At 41.5% G+C, this 21,576-nt stretch overlaps 1 protein-coding gene across 9 annotated transcripts in view; it reads left to right on the top strand.

The window, feature by feature from the left end:
• ADD3 (adducin 3) overlaps positions 1–21,576 on the top strand; it is a 243,710-nt gene that overhangs the window by 35,036 nt on the left and 187,098 nt on the right. For 2 of the 9 annotated variants that reach the window (XM_061636044.1, XM_061636046.1), the window contains one exon: positions 20,150–20,216. The exons of the other annotated variants lie outside the window; for them this stretch is intronic. The gene's annotated coding sequence lies outside the window, so the exon portion shown is untranslated. The remainder of the gene's footprint in view (positions 1–20,149; positions 20,217–21,576) is intronic. 9 annotated transcript variants of the gene reach the window in all.

The following is a 21,576-nucleotide window of genomic DNA, read 5'->3' as shown; positions in this document are numbered from 1 at the left end:
CTCATCTACCCAGGCGTTATACGGCCCTGGGTGGGGATGATGTGGGAAGGCCCCCCTACTCACCTGCAGGGTGTGGCTGGGGTAAAGGGTAAGCAGATGGGCTTGCCCTTGCCCTTGCCCCAGCAGGGGCTGGTCGCCCGAGAGCTGTATGGCAAGCTACTTGCTTATAGACAGTTCCCGCACCTAGGTTTCCCTCTGCAGGTCACTTTAAATTGGGTTTTTGTTTACTATAATTTAAATAAAGTGACCCTTGTTCAACCCAAGCTGACGTCTCTGTGTTTTATTTCACCCCTCAACTGCAATTAAAAAACAAATGTCAGAAGATCCAAGGAGAGATATCTCGTGTAACATGCAGTGTGGCACATAGTTTAGCTTTGTCTGTTGTTGCTGCCCACCCACTTGTGACAGTAGGTCCCAGTATAGTGCTTAGCATGCTGCCATCATGGTATGGCTTTGGTGGTGCTGCAGCTGGGCTGCCTGGTTAAGTCTTCTCAATTACACACTTTTTGTAAGAAATCAGTTGCTTATTAGGCTTGAGTATGGTGGACAAAGCAAATGTGTCAAAAAGAGGAGAGGGTTTGATAAAGGCAATGTGGAGAAAATAGAGAAATTTCCCCCAAACTGGTGTCCTCCAGATGTTTTGGACTCCAGCTTCCGTCAGCCCCAATCAGCATGGTCAGTGGTCAGAGATGATGGGAGTAATAGTTCAAAACTTCTGGAGGAATGTTGAGGAAGGCTCAACTTCCAGACTGAGGAAGTCTGAAGCAGTGTAGCTGTTAACAAGCTGCACAGAACACACGAATGTGTGATGGACCAGAAAGGTTTTATATGAGAAACACCTTCTCATACGTAATGGGGGATAAAAACAGATGTTGCCAGGGCAAGTTATGATGAACTTTTGGAGTTTAAGAGTCAATCTCGAAAATGGCAGGGAGACAGGCAATTGAGGAGAGGACAAGTAAATAGTAATGAGAGAAAACTGGGTAATAGCAAGGGCAGCTTGAGTTGGCTGAAGTGATAAATAAATGAAACAAGTTTTGGAGTCTTGATAAGTGAGGATTGTATGTGTGGGGGATTGAGATAGATGTAGGAAATAATGAGAGAGGATGGAGATAGTAGAATTAAACAACAAACCCTCACAAAAATATGTCTTGCGTACATGTCTTCAGTCATTTCAGACCCAGGACCCAGCTTTAATTTAAACTTACATTTGTGGACCTACTTCTTAATTTTTTAACCATATATTTGTATGATGGTAGTGCTGTTGTTATGACTCAACTTAGGTCATGCTGTGTCTCAGTAGTGGGTCTTGACCAACAAGCTGAAGATGAGTGGCATGGCAGATAAGGAAGATAATAATATCTCTCACAAAGAACATGCTACAGTTTGGCTTCTGGCTTGCTATTATCATTTCTCATTTAATGTATTAGTTGTGTAAAGATAGTGATTAGGTGCCCTCACTTTAAATATTTATTCCTATGAAAATAATGCTGTCTTAGAAAATCAGAACTTGCTGTGCTTGTACAGCTCAGGTCAACAGATCATTTTATTTTTGAAAGTAAGAGAGATTGAAGACTTATCTTATGTTCTTTGCTGCATTTCCTGCAGTATATTCATCGGTTTTTATTGTTCTTAGCATTAGGTTAAAAAACAATACATAGTTTGAAGGGCATGCTTAGCTACATTAGCTGAAGTATGCCAAAACCATGATTTGGTTTGAATCTGTTGCATATAAATGCTCAGTTAAAAACTGTCAGTGATGTTTAAGGTACACATATATTTTACTATAAGGCCAAGTTGATATTCAGATGAGTTTGATGTATATTTTATCATTTAAGAAAACAAAACATAACAGTAAAATAATTTTGGGGTTCATTCACTTCTTCGTGTTGTATCTCCTAAATAGCTACTGTAATACATTCATATTATTTAAAATATATAGATGTAGACTGCAGTACAAATTATTTAAGGTCAGATCAGGTTTGATTTCTTGGCTGCATCAAACATCTACAATAGAGAGAAACTATTTTGTATAAAAAATTGTTTATGAAGCTTGACTTTAAAATGTGTGGACATTATTTACCCACAGTGGCATCTGCAGCAAACACACTTTCAGAAGAGGATCATTTCCATAAATTCATTAATAAGAGATTGCAAAGGCAAATTTATCAAGTGGTTACAAATCCTACATGTCTGATGCTTCTTGCTTTGGTATATGTTGTCAACTCTAGTTGACTCCTAACAGAGCAGAGCAGAGGGAGCTGTCTCAGTTGGTCTACAGGTGAGGACATATAAGCAAGCCAGCTTTCAAAGAGCAAGCAAACAGGGAGAGCAAACAGGAGTTTGACAAAGGAGCTCTAGCGAGGAAAGGAAAAAGGCCAAGAGGGCTCTCAAGCCGTGTGCTGTAAGCTGTGTGCTCTGAAGGGCTCCATAGCAGCTTGATTGGAAGGGGTGTGGCCTGACAGCTATTGGCTGAAGGGCATGGCCTGAGAACTGAGGGCAACAAGCAGCACCTATGTGTGCTGGGACTCTCATTCTGCTTCCTGACTCCTAACAGAACAGCGGGAGCTGTCTCAGTTGGTCTACAGGTGAGGACATATAAGCAAGCCAGCTTTCAGAGAGCGAGTGAACAGGGAGAGCTAACAGAAGTTTGACAAAGGAGTTTGACAGGGGAGGTCCCTGAAAAAAACCCAAACAAATTACTAATTCTCCTTGTACAGCACACCGCATACCAGTGGGACTCTCAAGTTTACTCTGAAGTAGGACAGGACAAAGCACAGGCCACACGAAAACAAGTAGTCAGAAAAGGTAGAAGAGAGTATGAATGGGAAGGATACTCCAGTGGTTGTGGCCTGCAAGGTGTGTGCCATGTTTGTTTTCTTGCCTGAGAACAAGTGCAAGCTCGTGGCACTGTTGGAAGAAAAAGTGAGAGGCCTGGAATGGCGGGTGGCCACACTGAGGACTATAAGAGAAGATGAAGAGTTCTTAGACAGAACGCTGGAACAACAGCAGCAAAGAGAAGTTGTGGTGGAAGAGCAACAGCATGTGGTAGCAGAAGAGGAGACTGCTTTGGAGAAGAACAATGAAGTGGACGAAACTCCGTGGAAAATGGTGACAGGAGCAGAAGAGCTAGAATACACCTTTCACCAGTGGAGCTATGAAACCGCTTTCAACCACTCGAGGATGAGACTGGAGGACAGCCTGTGGTGGAAGAATTACAGGAGACCCTGTGCGACAACGAACAAGAGGCTGAAGCTCAATCAAGCAGGGCCAATGAAACCTTGCCACACAACAAGAAGAGAAGAGTACTAGTAGTGGGAGACTCCCTACTGCGTGGGATCAAAACCCAAGTCTGCCGAGAAGATTCGTGGACTCACCAGGTATGCTGTCTACCAGGAGGATGGATTAGAAATGTGACGGAAGGGTTGCCATCACTCATCAAGCCCACCGACAGGTATCCCTTTTTCCTCATCCATGTGGGAACAAATGATACTGCCAAACGGAGCTATGAAAAAATCACACCAGACTTTGAAGCTCTGGGAAGGAAACTCAAGGACTTTGGGGCCCAGATAGTTTTTTCATCCATCCTTCCAGTACTTAGAAGAGGAGTAGAAAGGGAAAGAAAAATACTCTGTGTGAGTGAATGGCTACAAAGGTGGTGCAGATGTGAGATTTGGATTCTGGGACCACGGGCTATGGTTCCTGGAAGATGGACTGCTGGCGTGATGGGTTGCATCTCACAAGGACTGAGGAGAATGTGTTTGGCCACAGCATGGAGAAGTTTATCAGGAGGGCTTTAAACTGAATCCTAAGGGGGAGGGAGACATAAACTTGGTGGTAACGACTGATGAAGGCTTGTGCACAGTAACAGGACCAGAGAGATCGACTGTAATAGGGCCCAGTAACAGTCCTCAGAAAAATGTACTCAGGAAGCCAAGCTATAAATCACATGGTCTTCGATGTCTGTATACTAATGCACAGAGCATGGAAAACAAGCAGGACGAACTTGAACTCTTAATACAGGAGGGCAATTACGACTTGATTGGTATAACTGAAACTTGGTGGGATGACTCCCATGACTGGAATACAGCAATTGAAGGATATAACTTGTTCAAAAAGAACAGAATGAATAAAAAGGGAGGTGGAGTTGTGCTATATGTTAAAAATATATATCCCTGCACAGAAATACAGGAAGATGAGCTTGGTAGCTACACCGAGAGTATCTGGATTAAAATTAATGGGGCAAGTAATAAAAGGAATGTGGTGCTTGGAGTCTATTACCGACCACCCAATCAAGGAGAAAACAAGAATGTAACTTTTGAAAAGCAAATTGCCAATGTTTCGAGGATGATGATGTAGTAGTAATGGGGGATTTCAATTATTGCTATATCTGTTGGGAGACAAATTCTGCCAAACACGGCCCCTTCAAGAAATTTCTGACTTGTGTTGGAGATAACTTTCTCCTACAGAAAGTGGAGGAAGCAACCAGAGGATCAACTATCCTTGACTTGATTCTAACCAATAGAGATGATTTGGTGGATGAAGTGGCAGTTACAGGAACTCCACACCATACTTGAATTCTTGATTTTAACAGAAGCAAAAGCTGAGAGTAGCCATGCACGCACCCTGGACTTCAGGAAAGCTGATTTTAATAAACTCAGAACAATTGTAAGTACGGTTCCATGGCAAGCCACCCTAAGGAGAAAAGGAGTCGAAGATGGGTGGGAGTTTCTAAAAAAGGACATTCTAAAAGTGCAATGGCAAGCAATTCCATGTAGGAAAAAAGGGGGGAAACAGCAGAAGAAGCCAATGTGGCTTCACAAAAAGCTTAGAGATGACCTGAAAACAAAAAAGGACACATACAGGAAGTGGAAAGAAGGCCAGGCCACAAAGGAAGAGTACAGGCAGGTATCACGGAATTGCAGGGATGTTGTCAGGAAGGCTAAAGCTGAGAATGAGCTGAGGCTAGTGAGGGATGCTAAAAGCAACAAAAAAGCTTTCTTCAGGTATGTCCATAGTAAAAGACAGAGAAAAGAAATGGTGGCACAGCTACTCAATGAGGATGGCAAAATGATAACAGATGACAAAGAAAAGGCAGAAGTGCTCAATTCCTACTTTGGCTCAGTCTTCTCCCAAAAAAGGGTCCGCAACCCTCCTGGGAAACATGAAGCAGAATACCATGGAAGACAGAAACAAAATTCAAAGGGACCTTGATAGGCTGGAGCATTGGGCTGAAAACAACAGAATGAAATTCAACAGGAATAAATACAAAGTTGTACACTTAGGAAAAAGAAACCAAATGCACAGTTATAAGATGGGGGATACCTGGCTCAGCAATACGACATGTGAGAAGGATCTTGGAATTGTGATTGATCACAAGCTGAATATGAGGCAACAGTGCGATGTGGCTGCAAAAACGGCCAATGCTATATTAGGCTGCATTAACAGACGTATAGTTTCCAAATTGCATGAAGTACTAGTTCCCACTCTATTCAGCATTGGTTAGGCCTCATCTTGAATACTGCGTCCAGTTCTGGTCTCCGCACTTCAAGAAGGATGCCGACAAACTGGAACAGGTTCAGAGGAGGGCAGCAAGGATGATCAGGGGACTGGAAATAAAGCCCTATGAGGAGAAACTGAAAGAACTGTGCATGTTTAGCCAGGAGAAGAGAAGACTGAGGGGGAGATATGATAGCACTCTTCAAGTACATGAAAGGTTGTCACACAGAGGAGGGCAGAGATCTCTTCTCGATTGTCCCAGAGTGCAGGACATGGAATAATGGGCTCAAGTTGCAGGAAGCCAGATTTTGACTGGACATGAGGAAAAACTTCCTAACTATTAGAGCCATACAACAATGGAATCAATTACCTAGAGAGGTAGTGGGCTCTCTGACACTGGAGGCATTCCAGAGGCAGCTGGACAGCCATCTGTCAGGAATGCTTTGATTTGGATTCCTGCATTGAGTGGAGGGTTGGACTTGATGGCCTTATAGGCCCCTTCCAACTCTACTATTCTATGATTCTGTGTGTTGTCAAAAGGTAGTAAAATGAAAATTGTCTTAGTGTCTTTTAAACAACTCTATAATATACCTCTCACACTCGATACACACATATTCTTTTTAGGGTTTTCTTCATTATAGCATTTGTAAAGACTTCTTTGATTTCTAGACATGTTAGGTAATAGTTGTAATTTGTTTTAGTGGGCTTTCTTGGGCTTTTACTTCCATTGTTTTTTTAAAATGGAAATTCAACTTTTTAAAGAAGTCTGAACACTTAGTAAGATATTGAGACTTTGCTATGGTTACTTGACTGAATGCAGCCATGGGAATGTTGACAAAGCCAAGTTCAGGGGCGAATGTTTCATTTGCAGTGGAAGGCCACATAATTGTACAGAAGTGTTCTCACCCATGGGTGTGTGGAGCGGACATGTTTGCACCACACTGTCCTGACAAAATGTTTCTCAGCAGCCAAGGAAAAGCTGATAATGGGAATATAATGTTTCAAGCCAGGATTGTAAACCCTACTTTTTAACATTGCAATACAGGCAGCTGGACAAATGTTACAAAATATAAATTTCTTGTAGTCAATCCATAGAAATGTCTGAAAGATCTGATTATCAGTTTTTAAGCTGGGATAATTCTGGATATGAGGGCTCTACTCAAAGATTCTTACTTGATGAAATAGCTGGTTTTTAAGCTTCTATGCAATGGCTTAAGCTAATTGAGATACTATGAGCTTCTCAATATATTTCTTTTTTGAGAATACTAAAATATTTATAGTAGTTTGATCCTCCTATGAGAAGGAAAGGTTATTTTTAATTTTTCTCCTTAATTCTTAAGAGTGAAACAAACAAGTACCTTAAAAAAAACCCTGATTTAATATTCCAGTTAAAGATTGAAGCACTGCTTTACACAGCACTTCTGCTAAGCTAGGGGAAGGGACAGAGAGGTTTTCCAGCTCTTCTGCTGCACTTCCAAGGTAGTTATAGAGCAGTTGCTAGGAAAATCCTCTTCTTCCCTCTCCAGACTTAGATGGAGGGCTGGAACTTGTCCATGTCACTCTGGGCTGTGGGGGTATTCAGAACACTTCAGCAGTAAAGTATGATGTAGAAAAGCTTCAGTCCTTCACCTGTGTTTGGAGGAGATTGTTCTTGACCTCACACTGAACTTCAGAGGTGCTCCTCTGAGCTCTTCTGAAGCTCAGGTTGATGCCATATAAAATGCTGCTACTTCACTATTTAGATAAGGACAGGAAGCCACACACCTGAACTTACAAAATCTGAACAGGATGGTTCATGACAGATGCCATTGGAGGTCGCTGATTCATGGGGTCACCATAAGTCGTAATCGACTTGAAGGCACATAACAACAACAAATCAAGGCCAGTAAAGTTTTTGAATTCTAGTTTGTATATATAAAATGCATTATCCTTACAGTGGGGTAATGATGTATTTAAGTGAGTTTTTTTATAACTAGAATATTCCTATAGTAAATGTTTATATGTGGGTGATAGTTGAGACTTGTTTTTAAAATGAAGTATTTAATTTAATGCTACTTCTGCAGGAACCTCAATGCATTAGTGAAATTAGTCTTATAAAACAAACAAGACTTTTAAAAATAAAAATGATCTTGAATTTTGTTTGAAGGCTCTTGTAAATCAGAAAATGAGTGTGTGGGTTATTAAAAATATATGCCAGAATAGTAATTTCAAAAGAGAGCCTCTTTCCCCATACTCTGAACCAATAGTTCAATCTTTTCTGACCCAAGACCCACATTTCCCCCAAACATGATTTGGGGGTGGCAGAGGAGGAGCTGGCGGAAAGCTTTGTGGGATCCTCTTCCCGCTCAGGAGCTGCTGGCCCAAGTGAACACTGGCTCGATTGGGAGCCACACATACAAGCCGACCAGAAGCTCCCAGCTCCAACAGACAGTCCTCCCAGGTAGTAAACATTCCCCATAGGCCACAATAGAGAATAATTAAAATATTTTACTTCCCCAGCCTTTTGGCTGGCAGAGATTGCAGGGGGATCAGGACCCAGAGGAGAGCTGTGAACGCAAGGAGGATCTTGCATAAGTCCTTCCGTGGGTCTTCCCCCACCACGCCCCTGGAATGCACCATTTTTTGGGCTTCCACTGCATTCCACCAGCCGTCCATCCACCATGCTGGCTGTCCCCGGCAAACCCCTGGTGGCACCAGAAGGCTCCTTGTAATGTCACAGCTCAAGAAAGAGAAAAGAAAGGGGGGGAAACCCAAGGTGCTAGAAAAAATATATTTAATTTTTAACAAAAGCCCAATGTGTTTCGGCTGGTATATGTTTAGGCCTTCGTCAGGGGCTGTAAATGAAATAGCAAGGACACACTACATTAGTATGCATATAAAATCATACATAACATAACTAGCATCTTGGGGTTTCCCCCTTTTCTCTTTCTTGGTTTTTGAATGTTAGCTACCTTTTGCTGTTGAATGTCACAGCTCAGCCGTGACGGAGGGCTGCTGCTGGCAGAGTCCGGCATAGCTAGGGATTAGCAACATCCAATTCACCCCAGCCCGGTGGAAAGGTGAGTTGTATTGTGCCATAAGGTTGCAATACAATACACACTTACCCGGGAGTAAGTCCCACTGAACCCAATGGAGCTTACTTCTGAGTTGACATGATTGCAGCCTCATTCTCTAAACGGCAAAGTACTTTTGCTTGTGGTCTTAAAATTCCAGGGTTGGGGAGCAGATGGCAATACACTTTTTGTGAAAGTAAGTCAATCCTACAAAGCTCTACATTAGATGTTCATTTGTTTTGATTCTGCCTAGAAATGTAATGTCTGTGGTCCCATTCCTATATGAAGAATCCTTTTCTGCTTATGTGTGGTTTTTATACAGCCTATAAACTCTTTTTCCTTCCCTGCCTCCTCCTTGTAGCAAATTGAATGCTTGGCACTAATTTATTAAAATCCTTTCAGCCAAATCTGTACTTATTGGCTTCACCCACACACAATCCATTGTACCCAGTTAAGGTACTTCCCTTGAATTTATGGCTCTTCAGGGAGTTTCCAGTATCAATGCATCTTCAGTCAGCTGGAAACAATGATATAATTAAGAGGCATCTAGTAGATAGAATAGCTCTACATAATTGAAGCAAGCAATGGCACATTTGGCTCTAGATAGTGTTTTCAGCCATTTATTTGTAGGCATTTGCTTTTTTTCTTTTCCTTTAAGTGTAATTTCAAACTGAATCAGCATGGATGTCTACAGTAAGTTGTTATCCCAATATCAACCAGTTCCAGTCTTGTTCTGCAGCTCACATGGAAATACTGTATCCTCCTCTTGGCTGCCAGTTCCTTTTGGCCTAATTTTTACTTTGAGTTAGACTTCTTGTGTAGTCAGTGGGGAGAAAAGGCTTCAGTTATTTTTAACAGTGGACATCCAGCAGATTCTTCAAATTCCAGTGCCAGAATGTTCAAAAATGTTCATTTTCTCTGGACAATAAGAAAAGCTTTGTTCTAGAGAAGCATGTAGTTCCACTTTTGTCTTTTAATATAGCTCTTCCCTCATGTAGCGATCACTTCGTCAGTAATATTTGAAATTGGCCATGAGTTATAAATTTAGCTCTCTCGCCTAACCAGATGAGATGCCCAAATGATTACAGTGCTTGACTATATTCCCGATGGCTGTTGAAGTTCATTTTCTTATCTCATGGATAGTACCTTCATTACATCTGTAAATAAGTATATAAATGATTATATCACTTATGGGGGTTTTCCAGAGAAAACTGAATTGGAAAGTTTTCCTATGCAGATTAGGCATATTGACATAGGTTAACTTGCATTGGAAAATATTCAGTTTGCATTGGAAAATTTTCTGATACCCCAGAGATTGAGCTAATTTAGTATCTTTATTTAACTTGTACTCAGTAAACAAAACTAACAATGTGGAAGCTGCCAAGCTTTCCTAATACTGTATTTGCAGTAGACCAGCCTTTCTCAACCTTTGGGTCCCCAGAGGCTGCTGGACTACAACTCCCATCAGTCGTAGCCAGCATCGCCAGTGGTCAGAAATTATGGAAACTGTAGTCCAACAACCTCTGGGGACCTAAAGGTTGGGAAAGGCTGCAGTAGACATTGTTTCATTGTTACAAATGAAGTTATGAAATGGAAAGTGTTCTGTGGAAATACAAGGCACCTGAAAATATTCTGTTCTGGAAAACTTTCTGCCCCACATCATTGGATTACAGTGGGGGAGTCAAAGATGATCACATGTTGTTGTTGTTAGTTTGATTTATTACTCACCCTTCTAAGGTCCCAGGGCAGGTCACAACAACCTAAAACACAACATTAAATACAGTTTAAAACAAATTACAACCACAAGAATATAGGGTGGGTCCTAAAAATACACATCTCAGTTGTCGTATCCAGGTTGAGGCTCAGGAACCAGACCAGTTGGTGAAAGCAAATCAGTTTTTATTAAAGTAATATCCAGACAAAGACTATGCCGTCTCATGAACTTTAACTACTAAACACAACCTGTGACATAGAAGAGAGTTGACAGAACAAGGAACCAATACTTCCACTGTCCCTTAAGAAGGGGGCAAGCAAGCGCGAATTCTCTCACTCCGCCTCAAAGTGCCCTCATCCACACCCCGCCTGTCCCAATTCTTTTGCCACCTCTTTTGCTGTCTCCTTGTACATGGTGAAGGGGGTGCCACCGCCTCCTCCCCTTCTGAGAAATCTGACTCAGGTATGGGGGAAAGCGGGGGGGCAATGTTTAAGCCATCTGGCTGCTTCTCCTTGCTTTTTCCTGGATCAGGAGGGGGTTGGATTCCTCGTTGCCCTCCCTCCTTCTCCAAGCTAGGAGGGGGAGGAGGCGTGGGAAGCTCACAGTAAGAATCTGTGTCTGTTGGACACTCAAGGTCCTCGCTCCCAGACAGTTCTATCTCTGAGATTCCCTCCCCCTCTTCTGCTTCTCCTTCACACGACTCTGGCCAAATGACCCCCTCCCTCTCCTCATCGTCTGAAACTTCAGGGCCCCAATCCTGCATCCTGACACCATCCCCTCCTCCATGCTGTGCTCCCCCCCAACTTGTCGGCTTAGGACAATGAGGAAACCGTTGATGAAAGTCTCTTACTAAGTCCGGAGCATGGACATCGCTCTCATTTTCCCACGATCTGTCAGCTGGTCCATAACCCTTCCAGTGAATCAAATACTGTAGTTTATTACGCTTTCTCCTTGAGTCCAGAATCTCTGCCACTTCAGACTCAGTTTGCTCATCCGCTATTAACGGCGCTCCTGGAGATTCCACCGGTCTTAACTCACTGGGAGGGGCTGCTTTCATTAACAAGGAGCGATGAAACACAGGATGTATTTTAAAAGTATCTGGCAACTTCAGATGATAAGCCACTGGGTTGATTTGTGCCTCTATTTCAAAGGGTCCCACTCTCTTATCCTGCAGCTTCCTGCATTTGCCCGGCATCTGGAAAAAGCGGGTAGACACCCATACCTTGTCTCCTATCTGAAGGGGGGTCCCCTCCCGTCGATGTTGATCAGCAACTCGTTTATACTCCACTTTGGCCTCGTCTAATTGTTGTTTCAGTATCTGCTGCACTGCCTGAAGCTCCTGCAGAAATTCCCCTGCAGCCGGTACAGGCACACTCCCTGTACTGCTGGGGAAAGCCTTGGGATGGAATCCATAGTTAGCGAAGAAAGGTGTTTGTCCAGTACTGGTATGCAAGGAATTATTATAAGCAAATTCTGCAAAATGCAAATAAGAAACCCAATCAGTCTGTTGGTAAGACACATAACAGCGCAAATACCTTTCTAAAACAGCATTAAGTCTCTCCATCTGCCCGTCCGTCTGGGGGTGATGAGCTGAAGAAAGTTTTAACTCCATTTGCAGCTGCTTCCAAACAGCTCTCCAAAATTTAGCTGTGAACTGAGTTCCCCGATCTGAGACTAGGCTATTGGGCAATCCATGCAGGCGGTAGATTTCCTTTATAAACAATTTTGCTGTTTCTCTAGCTTCTAAGGCTCCTGAGCAAGGAAGGAAATGTGCCGTCTTGGTCAGTGAATCCACTATGACCAATATAGCTGTCATTCCTTGTGACTTCGGTAAATCAGTTATAAAATCCATGGAAAGGTCCTTCCAGGGTTGGCTAGGCGTTGGTAAAGGTTCTAGCAGCCCTACAGGTTTTCCCGTGTCTGTTTTCACCCGCATACAGACAGAGCATGATTTTACATAGTTTTCAATGTCTCGGCGCATTTGAGGCCACCAAAAATCCTTAGCTACATTTTGAATGGTCTTAAAAATGCCAAAGTGTCCAGCCGTGATAGAGTCATGACATTGATGCAAAATTCTGAGTCTTAGGTCCCCCTTTGGCACGTACCTGGCAGCTTTAAACCACAACAGTCCATCCTTCCAATGGAAACTTACTTCTGAATTTGGATCCTGTTCCATTTCCTGAATGTATCGTTGCATGCATGGATTCCCCTGCTGTGCCTTCTTGAGCTCCTCTTCCCATGAAGGCTGGCATACTCCCAACACCAGTTTTTCCGGCAGGACAATGTACTGGGGAGGGTTGCAAACTTCATCTCCTTTATATTGCGGTTGCCTGGATAGGGCATCTGCTCTCTGATTTTTTGCATGGGGGTGATAAGTAATCCTGAAGTTAAACCTGGCAAAAAACTGCGACCAGCGTATCTGTCTCTGGTTCAACTTCCGAGCTGTCTGCAGACTTTCCAAATTCTTATGATTGGAACGCACTTCTATCTGATGCTGGGCCCCCTCTAAACACTGTCTCCAATTCTCAAATGAGTCTTTGATGGCTAACAGCTCTTTTTCCCACACTATATAATTTCTTTCGGCATCCTTTAGTTTTCTGGAGAAATATGCGCAAGGATACAATTCTTTCCCATCCATGTCTGGTTGCAAAAGGACCCCCCCTATGGCTGTGTCTGAAGCATCCGCTTCCACGACGAAAGGGCGGGTAGGGTCAGCAAAACGCAAAATAGGCTCAGATGCGAATTTCCTTTTCAGTTCCCTGAATGCTCTCACTGCGTTCTCTGTCCATTGGAACTTTTCTTTTCCCCTTAAACAGTCTGTAAGGGGAGCTGTTAGCTTGGAAAAACCTGGGATAAATTTTCTGTAGTAATTGGCAAATCCCAGAAAACGTTGTACGTCCTCCCTGGTGGTTGGCTGGCCCCAATCCAATACACAACTCACTTTTCCTGGGTCCATCTCCACTCCTCCTGCCGAGATTCGGTATCCAAGGAAGTCTAAAGATGACAAGTCAAACCCACATTTCTCTAACTTGGCATACAAGTGGTTCTCTCTCAGTCTTTTCAACACAGTTTTCACGTGTTGATCATGTTCTTCCTGGCTCTTTGAAAACACCAGAATATCATCCAGATAACAAATCACGTACTGATCCAAGAGGTCTCTAAACACTTCGTTCATAAACTTCTGAAACACGCCAGGGGCCCCACATAGTCCAGAAGGCATCACCAGGTATTCGAATTGACCATAGGAGGTGTTGAACCCAGTCTTCCATTCATCCCCCTGTTTCATTCGAATCAGATTATATGCACCTCTTAAGTCCAGTTTCGTGAAGATTGTTGCAGAACGCAGTCGATCTAACAACTCCGGAATCAGAGGCAAGGGATAAGGGCCCCAATCCTGCATCCTGACATCAGTTGTTAAAGGCCAGGGTAAAGAGCTGTGTCTTCAGCTTATGACTAAAACTGTATAGTGAAGGTTCCGGACACACCTCTGTGGGGAGGGAGTTCCACAACTTAGGGGCTGCCACAGAGAATGCCATTAGTCCTCCAAGCTGCTGAGGACTGTGGAACTACCAAGATGGCCACCTTTCCTGATCTTAATGCGCAAGAGGGTCTGTAGGGAAGGAAGCATTTTTTTCAGATATTTGGGGCCTAATTCGCTTAGGGCTTTAAACATGAAAATGAGCACCTTGAATTGGGCTTGAAAGTGAACTGGCAACCGATGCAGCTGTTTTAAAACAGAGGTTATATGAGATCTGAATGGAAGTCTAGGCAGTAATCTGGCTGCTGCACTTTGGACCAGTTGAAGTTTCCAAGTCATCTTCATAAGCAGTCCCACATAGAGCACATTGCAATAATCCAGTTTGGAAGTTACCAAAGCATGGAATACAGTGACCGAGCAGGGCTGGATTTAAACTTGTTGTGGCCCTAAGCAATAACATGAATGAGGCCCCTCTTCAACAAATAATAAAAAAATTAAATGCAAAATATGGGCTGTTCAAGAATTGTTTACTGTTTACTGCAACGATATTCAATACCTATGAAAAATCATCGTCATTTTGTATGATGTTTATGGTTTCCTGGTGGCAATGTTGTAAACTTTCTTTCTTTCTTTCTTTCTTTCTTTCTTTCTTTCTTTCTTTCTTTCTTTCTTTCTTTCTTTCTTTCTTTCTTTCTAACCTGAGGCCCCTCGTAATGTGAGGCCCTAAGCTGTAGCTTGTTTAGCTTGTACGTAAATCCGGCCCTGTGACCGAGTCATCTCCATCCAAATGAGTCCTTAGCTGGTGAACCAGCCAGAATTAGAAAAATGCACTGTTAGGCATAGTGGACTACCTGAGCCTCTACTGACAGAATTAAATCCAGGAGCACCACCAAATTATGGACCTGCTCCTTCCAGAGGTGTGCAACCCCATCCAGAAAAGTTCATCTCCTGATTTCCCAGATATGAGAACTCAGGACACATAACACCTCTGTCCTTTCAGGATTCAGCTCCAGTCTATAGGCCCACATCCAGCCTGTCACAGCATCCAGTCACTGGTTTAACACTCTCCAGAATTAGATGGGAGTCATCTGCATATTGATAACACCTCACTTCAAATCTCCTGAGGACAGCTCCCCGAGGCTTCATATATTTATGTTAAATAGCATGGTGCAGGCTGTATAGTAAAAAGTGGCAGTCTTTGGATATGGTGAGCATTGGGCAAGAAATGGTTTCCAGCTGCACAAAAGGTCTAATTGCATAAAGTCCTTAATATATAATAGCATAAAATCTCTTTGATTAGAAAAAAATCCATTGCCTCCAGGGATTGAAGGCGATGCCCTGAGAAATATACTAGCTGTAGCAAGTATCTTTGGTGCTCTTGGACTTAAAACTTTCTTCGATTGTTTTATAGATTTAAGGTGGAAGGATGTAACAATAAGCTGTCCAAACAACTCTAGGATTTTGCAAGTGGCTCCTTAGACACTGCTATATGTTCCTGGTGTCCTACTTTTGCTCTGCTTTTGTCATTTTGACCAGTGTCTTAATTTATGCACTGCATCCTTTATGGTGTCCTGCCCTTGCCTTCTTTGTTTACCCTTTTGTCTAGGTCAAACTGTGGTCCACAAGCTTCATTCAGATGGTGTGTGGTGTGTCTGTAGATTTGTGGTGGATGGGACCTGGTACATCTATCACATTAAATATTCTTATTGATTTTTAATTGTATATTTATTGCTTATTTTATTGTTTTATATTGTATTATGATTTGAATTTCTATGGAGTTCAAATTGTAGTACAAAAAATACAACATATAAGAAATAAAAGACGTAACAGATACAATTAAAAATCATACAGCATCTATCAAACCTCATTGCATTCGCTACAACAGGTAGAAGTATTTTTAAGTGGTCCACCAAGACACTCAGCAACTTTCAAGTGGTCCATGGGAAAAAACGTTTGGAAACCACTGGTCTAGGTAAAATATTAAAAGCTTCTGGTTATGATAGCATATTTGCTGTATCATCACTTCTTCTTGTGGCCTGAAAGTAGAGTATTTGAGTGGTTTATTACTGAAGTGGCCATAAACCAGCTTCCTTGTTGTCTCTAGCCCTTTGACGCTCTTATATCAGTGACAAATCTTGACTTTAGTATGTATAAGAAGAATATATGTAACTTCCTGTGCCTTGCAATGAAATCCTATGCATGTTTACTCAGAAGTAAGTTCTACTGTGTCACTGGGTTAATTTCCAAATAAGTTTGCATAGGATTGCAGCCTGGATTGTTCATCTATAAGAGGGACAAAGCAAAAATTTAATCATAATTACCATTGTACTGTGAAAAGTTTAGGTACTGTCGCTAAGAGTCAGAAAAGTGCATTTTTTATTATTAGGGTGACTGTTTTCCAGTTTAGGAAGGTGCCTTATACTGAGTCTGGCCATTAGTCCATCTAGCTTAGTATTGCCCACTGGCTCTCTAGGATTTCAGATAGGGGATATTCCCACTTCTATCTGGACATGCTGGGGATTGAATCTAGAATATTTTGCATGCAAAACAAATATTCTTCCTCCAAGCCATGGCCCTTACTCATTTTTCTATTATTTTAATAATTCTCTTTGATGTTCATGAAAATTAATTTAAATGTAACTAAATTGTAAATTTGCCATAAGAACATAGTGGATCAGACCAAAGACCTGTGTAGTCCAGCATTCCCTTCTCATAGTAGCTAATGAGATGCCTACAGGAAGCCCGAAAGCAGGACCTGAGTGAAACAGCACTCTTTGCACTTGTGATTCTCAGCAACTGGCATTCAGAATCATATTGCCTCCAACAATGGAAGTTGCTGTGGCAGGAAAAAAGTCAAATACCCTCCCCCCCAAAAATAGTGTTTTCTTAGTTAGAAGAAATTCAACTGAAGCTATGGAGTGGTATATAAGCAACAGTTCATTGTGCAAACTAATGAGAGCACACTGACTACATAGTATTGTGTTTTTGTTTTAATGAGTGTCTTGGTGGACCACTTAAAAATACTTCTACCTGTTGTAGTGAATGCAGTGAGGTTTGATAGATGCTGTATGATTTTTAATTGTATTTGTTTCATCTTTTATTTCTTATATGTTGTATTTTTTGTAAAATAAAGATACAAAAGACCTCTTGGTTGCCAGGCCCAGCCTCCAAGAGGTCTGCTGTATCTTTAAAAGTTGTGCAGGGGGAAGGGAGAATTCCACCTTGTGGCTTTTCCTACTACAGGGTTGGAAGAACACCTGCACTTGGCTGACTTTCTTTTCTCCTACAGATACAGGATCAGTCTCAGGGATTGAACCTGGCAACCCTAGTGTTAATACTGTGTTTGTACTTGGTGCGAGAAAGTAGCCATTCCTGGCTACTTTGCTGCATTTGTATGTTTTAACATTTTGGCACCACAAGGGAAAATGTTTGCTTTGTGGAAGGGCTAGGGATGTCTGTGTCAGTTCTCTCAGTTTCTCATTTTTCCAGTGTTAAATTCAGTCCTCTACATTTTTCAGCAATCTGCGATTATTATTATTTTTAAATCCTCATTAAAATTATCCACCATTTTAGTGCCAATTTCTCCAAATAAACACATTTTTGTAGGCAGTTTTGACAAAGGTACACTTTTTTGCAAGCCATTTCTCATCATTTCATGCCTTTCTGCATGTTATTTTCACTCATGCATTTTTGTAAATGTTGTTTAGTTGGCGAACTGCATCCCAAAATTCTAATAAATGCAAATTTCGAAGGATGGCTGTGTTTCAGTTCTCATATTGTTTCGGAAATTGCAGATTTGATAAATTCTGCTTGGAATCCAAACTGAATCAAAATTCTCACCCAGCACTAGGCAGGGTAGGGTCCAGGAGGTGGTTGAGTGAGAGAGATTCTGCTTGCTGGCTGAGAGAGTGGGGGGGGGTTGCATGTGGTTTGGCGCACAAAGCTCTGAGCGGTGGCTTCTGCCTCCCTCCCCACCTTCCCTCTCTTACTAGCGGAGAGACAAGAGACCACCACTGCTAACTAGCCACCCAAAAGTAGCATGGCTGCTGAGAGAGCAAGGAGCAGAGCCAAAAGCCTCCTCACAACCACTGCTTTAGGGTGAGTGAGGAGCAGGCAAAAGTTGCAGCAGCAAGCAGCCAGGGTCCTAAAGAGGTACTGCTTCCAGTCCCCCCCCCGCCCTTCCTTTCTTCCTAACAACCAGGATGCATCTTCGTCTTCTGAGAAAGGTATTCCCTGGAAGTTCTTTTGTGCATATTAAAAAAAATCCCCCTTCCCATGGCAAATGCAAAGAGCTCCAAACAGGCAGTTGTTAAAAATAATTGTATAGTTAACTTACAGAACAATATATACAAGTCTACTCAGAAGTAAGTATTTATGTTTAATGGAGTTTACTCCCAGGTAAATTAAATTTGGTATAGGATTGCACTAATTAGGCCAGATTAAGGACTGGTTGAAGCGTTGAAGCTGTACTAATTTGCCGGGGAGGGGGAAAAGAAAAAATATGACACTTCATAGTACAAAGATGCATCAATCTGGTTAAGGTAAGTAAAATTTAATGCCTATAATACAAGGACTAACCTGCAATGCAATATATGTCTACTCAGAAGTAAGTTCCATTGGGTTTAATGGGACTTACTCCCAGACAAGTGGGTATTGGAGTACACACCTGGGCGTAAGTCCCATTGAACCCAATAGAGCTTATTTATTTATTTGTTACTTTTATACCCCACCTTTCTTTTCATGATAGAAACCCAAGGCGGCTTGCATATGGTTCCCAGGTGATCTCCCATCCAGGCACTGGCCAGACCTGACCCTGCTTAGCTTCAGCAGGGTGCTGGCCTCATGTGCCTTCAGACCATAGCCTGGGACTGTAGCCTACTTCTGAGTAGACATGTATTGGATTGCAGCCTTAGTTTCCTTTTGCAGTCATTTTAATTCTGCCTTCTGTATCTTCTCAACAGCCATGTGAGGTAGGTTAGGCTGAGAGTTAGGGATTGGCCCAAGTCAGTAAATAAGCAAAAACAATGATGAGTCAAAATTTAAAATGTGAAAATACTCATGCTCAGAGTATTTTTGTTGCTGTTTGTCAAGGCTTTTGTGTGTGTGTGTTTATGTCTACTGTCTCATAACTTTTTTACCTGAAAATGTTGTATTTCATATAGTTCTAGATGTTCTTTTTTAAAAAATAAAATTGCCCAAATTTTTGTGGTGGTTATTTTTTTTTTTAATTTGAGTTCTTTGCATGGTTTACATTTATAATTGCAGGACATCAGGCTCTTGTGCATTTAACAGTTCTGGAGCAGGTAGAAATTAAATGGAGTAAGTCTTTTCTACTATGGAAATACAATTATGGGGAAAGCTTCACCCTTTAACATTCTGTCTGTCAAACATCTTATTACTTGTGTGTGTCCCCCTCTCCAGGTTTACTTTTGATTTGTGAACTCCATGACCATTCCCATTCCCTCCCCCTGTTTATCTTTGCAACAACCTGTGAGGTAGCTGTGGCTGAGACAATATATGTACATAAGCAACAATTGGTAGTTGTAGTTGGTACAGCATTAATAAAGTATAGCCCCTGAAATGTATTCTGGTGGAGTCCAGTCCTATATATGTCTACTCCGAATTAAGTCTCATTGAGTTAAACGGATAAGTATATAGGATTGCAGATTAATTTTTGCCTCTGAAAGGAATGCACTGTCAGACATAGAATGTAAGAGACATACTTTTCTGGACATGTTTGAAACAGGTGGGTAGGTGGGAAGGGAGTTGTGTTAGTCTAATTGGGTCATCAGCATAGTGCCCTCCAGATGTTATTGGACTACAACTCCCATCAGTCTCAGACAACATAGCCAATTATCAGGGATGATGGAAATTGTAGCTCTGTAACATCTGGAGGGCACCACGTTGACTATATCCCTGGTTTGTAAGGCCCAAAGTAACTTTTGTTGTTTGTTACAATACGTACAAGAAGATAAGAAGAGCCTGCTGGATCCAACCAGTGGCCCATTTAGTCCAGCATCCTGTTCTCACAACAGCCAATTGGATGCCCTAAAGGGAAGCCCACGAGCAGGACCTGAGTGCACGAGCAGCACTCTCCTCACTTGTATTCCCAGCAATTGATATTCAGAAGCATACTGTCTATGACAGTGAAAGTGGAACATAGCCATCATTGCTAAGTCCCACTGATAGCTTTATCCTCCATGAATTTGTCTAATCCTCTTTTGAAGCCATCCAAGTTGGTGCCCATCACTGTTTCCTGTGGTAGCAAATTCCATAGTTTCATTATATGCTGTTCAAGACTACATTTTTAATTGCAGGAGAAAGGATAACGTTTATTCTGGTGGATTATTTTCTGGTGGTGGATTACTTTTGATAATGTGCTTTACCTATGTTATTTCTCTTAAGGTCTACCTCTGACAGTTCTATTGTGCATACATATTTACCCATTGAGTTCAGTGTGACTTACTCCCAGGTAAGTATGTGCAGAATTAAGTTACTTCTACATTATAATGTTGACAAACAAATTGCAAAGGGAACTAGTAAAGTGCTAAGGTTTGTGTGTTTCTTTGATAGGGGATTGCAAACACTAAAATGTGTTTTAGTTGAAAGGGGTGCTGTGGTGTTTTTTGCAGCACAACACAGGCATGCCTTCAAGTGCCGCAATAGATTGCCTGTTCAGTACTGATGGCAACATAATGACTGTAAAAAGATATTCATTGTCTGAAGTGCTCTTTGAGAAAAAATGAGACATAACAGAAATGTATTGTAAAAGCAGCATTTCAAGTGTAAAATATGATTATGAGTGAAAAAGCATAAGAGTGTTGGGATATCACCATTGCTGGGGTGGGAGTGGGCAGTGGATGTGAGATTCTATTGTGCCATTCTGTTAAACTTATGGATAAAAACATTTATTTTACTTCCTTCTGCGTGTGTGTGAGTGTATTTATTTTTAATGTTGTTTTAGGCTGCTTAGATGTAAAGCAGCCAAGGCCAGCACCTTGCAGGCACTCCATTTTTTAAAAAGTAACTTAAGTGTAATTATAGTGATTACTTTTGAGTAATGGTAAAGTAATCAGTCACTTTCAGAGCAATTGTAATGGTAATTTATTACTTTTTGGGGACTTGTAACAGTAATTGTAATTTATTACTTTTTAAAAGTAATGTTCCAAGCTCTGTTTGTGTGCATGTGCATGCAATTTGTAGAAGAAATAGTTTTATAAAAATTATTTTCAAATGAAACTGAATTCATCGAAAGTATTTCACTGGACCCCAACAGAGACTCATTTCTTTCTTACTGAAGACACTTGTGTTGAAAATGGTGCATTTGACAAGCAATTTGTCTGTAACACTTCCTTATATACACCATTTGCTGGCTTGGATTTCATCTCCAATTGTATAGAGTGAACCCTTCCATAATAAAATTCAGGGAACACAGTTATTGAAAAACAGATTGAAACCAGATGAGTAAGGAGGGAAAGTGTGTGCATGCTTGTGTGGCATTCTATTTCCACAAGTGTCAGATTAGTGTGACTGCCTCAGAAGGCATAAAATAGAGCTACAATAGTAGTTAATGTATTATGACCACCTTTATTTGAATATCAGGTTTGAGACCACCCAGTTATTCTTCGTAATAGTTCTAGCAAAAGTTTATTTTTCCAGTGTAATGACCTCCTGTTTATCAGAGAAGAAGCATTTTACTTAGAAAGAATAATCATATAATTGCATGTGCAATAATAATTATTTAACAATTGTATACAGCAGTTTAAAATATTAGCACTTGCAATTATTAATAGAATTTTTAGATTTCTGCTACAAATACTGATTTGATTAGT

Source organism: Rhineura floridana, chromosome 7 (assembly GCF_030035675.1).
Source record: "Rhineura floridana isolate rRhiFlo1 chromosome 7, rRhiFlo1.hap2, whole genome shotgun sequence".
Taxonomy (NCBI): Eukaryota; Metazoa; Chordata; class Lepidosauria; order Squamata; family Rhineuridae; genus Rhineura; species Rhineura floridana.
The sequence above is the reverse complement of the archived record's forward strand: the minus strand, read 5'-3'. Positions and strand labels throughout refer to the sequence as shown.